Source organism: Austrofundulus limnaeus, unplaced genomic scaffold, assembly GCF_001266775.1.
Source record: "Austrofundulus limnaeus strain Quisiro unplaced genomic scaffold, Austrofundulus_limnaeus-1.0 Scaffold130, whole genome shotgun sequence".
NCBI lineage: Eukaryota > Metazoa > Chordata > Actinopteri > Cyprinodontiformes > Rivulidae > Austrofundulus > Austrofundulus limnaeus.
In genome coordinates this window covers 89,091-91,965 of record NW_013952532.1, presented here as the reverse complement: position 1 = coordinate 91,965, position 2,875 = coordinate 89,091, and positions in this window count along the sequence as shown.

The window sequence follows — 2,875 nt, the reverse complement described above, 5'->3', positions numbered from 1 at the left end:
TCTGGAAGTGGTCATTCAACTAGATCTGTTACAAAAGGACAACTGACATTACCAACTTTTAAAAACTGTTACGGCCAGAGGTCTTTCTTCTATGCGATGAAGCTGGACTTGGAGACACAGTCCAGAGGAGGAGCTGATCCCAAAAGGTGGTTCGAGACCCAACCAGTTGTTTTTGCTCCCCTGCCTGCTTCCTCAGGACACTACAGGATTTCTCAAACGTGAATGAGTCAAAGCAAAACTTTGGGCATGTATTTGATGAGAGGATAACATTATAACATGATAAAACTCAAAAAGTTGATTTTCCATGAAAGTGCCTCTATAATAAACCACTGAATGCATTTCAGTGAAGACCTCTGAAAGTATGTACATCTGCAACTGATTAACTTTTGAAGTCAATCAAAACCATTACCACAGCTAACTGATCTGAGGTTACATAAAAAAATGGCTACAATCTTTTGCAAATATCTGGTGTGGTAGTGTCATGTAAATCACACGTGCTAACAAATCATCAATTCTAATCTTTTAGAAACCACATCACTGTAGGTGGTTTTAAAAAATGGCATCTCAGAATAGGTATGGATTCTCGTCTGTGCAGCTGGTTTCACAAGAGCACACTGAGCGCACTTCACTCTCTGAGCACCTGCACAGTTAAGAGATGATATGAGGGTAGAGTTGGCCAGAAAGAGAGAAAAAGGAGATCAAATTGCAGGTAAAGTGGAGTCAGAAAGAGTTGTAGAGGGCAGGGTGACAATAATGAAAGGAGAGCCAAATAAAAGGGAAAGGAGTGAMAAATGGGAGGCTGTGCTCAAACTGATCTCCCCTCATTGGCTATACTTTCACTGGCTCACTGTCTTTCAGCATGGGAAGTCTTGTTTTATTAGAGAAAGAAGAGGTTTTGGACATTAAAGAGACTAGGAATCAGTAAAAAMATAAAAAATTAAAAAAATAAACTACATAAAATTACTGCTAGCTCAGCAATTAGTGTCTAATACAATGTCTTATATCTGTGATCCCTGACAGTGAGTGGATCACTTTAAGTGATTGTGTACTGTATATGCACAGTATGTGAATATGAGCCATGTGATTTCACAGCCAGGTAAATAGCTGGGCCCGAAATGAACAAATTCCAAAGTGCCTCAGTTAAAAACTAAAATGTGTAAATGCCTATCAAACTGCCACTGTGTGTGGGTTCTTATTAAAATATGTGCACAACACTGCAATTGCCACAAAGCACTGCAGCAAAACCAAAGTTACACTACATTGCTTCAAGAATAACTAACAATTATGTGAAAGTATAACACCTCATTTAAATCCTTTAAACAGACAGCACTCTGCTGTGTTGAAAATGTCTCTTCAGTAATTTGCTTTAATTTAGCAAGGAGAACCAGCRAAGTTTGTAATAAGGCCTGGTTCACAGACAGTTAACACTCTGGCAATGTTAGATAGCCTTCAAATTAARGAGGTTCTACAAATTATGTACTTAGAAAATGGTGTCTGCATTAGGGCAAAAATATATATTGAGAGGGAGGTATGTGGAAGTTTTGTCTCTTACCTGGCACTGACATTACAGAGTAATGTTGTGTGTGTGCTGTTAAGTGCCAGAAGGGGGGCTGAAGTTGACACAAACACCAGGAGAAATTAGATCCACCTTCAAGGCCACATGGCGGGAGGGAGACACAAATTTGTAATCAGTTGTTTGGGAACAGAAGAAGTGTTTTTGGGCAGGCAGACATTAAGAATTTTCCATCTGTCTTAATGTCCGCTGGTACATCTCAAGGTAGCAAATCCAATCAGACAAATAGTGTGGACAATTCCGCCGAGCCGAGCTATCAGATTCTCCAAGATCAATTCCATCTGGCCAGCAAAGTCCAGCAACCACAGCCGACCCAAGACCCTCAGCAGAACCACTTGCAGTCCTTGTCCCAGCTCGCTCAAGGCAAAAGTCTGAGTGCTGATAGGACGGCAAACCTTCATATTGGTCAAGCAGCCAGGAAATGGCCTGAAGAGCCACCAACATTGTTTTGTAGAACACCAGGAGACCACCAAGCCAATCTGTAGAATCCAGTGATCAGAATCCAAATATACATCCAGCTAGTTTAACAGAGCAGAACAGAGGTCCCACCTTTGACCTCTTTTTTTTCACCAGCTTTTTTTTCCTCCCATGGAAAAAAAATGTTCCAAAAATTTATTGAGAGACCAGCTAACCAAATCCATAAAAATAAATCCATATTTTTCGGTTTCGGATGAAAATGTTGAGGAGGCTCCAGGCAAAGCAGGGAAAGATAAGGGAGGGCAGGAGAGAGGGAAAAAGTATCTTACTCTTCCGAGAGTGGAACAAAAAAATAAATAAAATAAATAAAATTTGCGAGTATGACAGCCCTCTGTCAACAACAAGCAGCCACCAGGGCACTAACGATTCATTGTTAGGTTGGTGGTCTTTTTTTGCATTTGAACAACCCGTTTTGATTGTGATTGTTAAACTGGTTGACATACAATGTAAAAGTATGCTTATGCAGCTGAGTTTACTTTCAAATTCTCAGATTGACAGAAGTCTCTTGAAGAAGACAAAACATTTTAATGAAGAAGAATCCGTCCAGAGGACATACTTAACTTTTTCATAGTTAATATATATTTATAAGTTTTTGTTTGTACAAGTTATGAAACTATTCTTAAATGAAATTCACTTAGTGTCAACATGCATAACTTTGTATTCACTTGGCTATAAGATCCTCAACTCACAAAATTATGCATATGAAATGCTCACAATATGAAAAAAAAGCAGAATCTTAAAAATAGTATTTTAGGTCTGTCATCAAGACACTACAAATGCAAGACAAAAATATAAATATCAAATGTGTTTCATGTTGTTTAAATT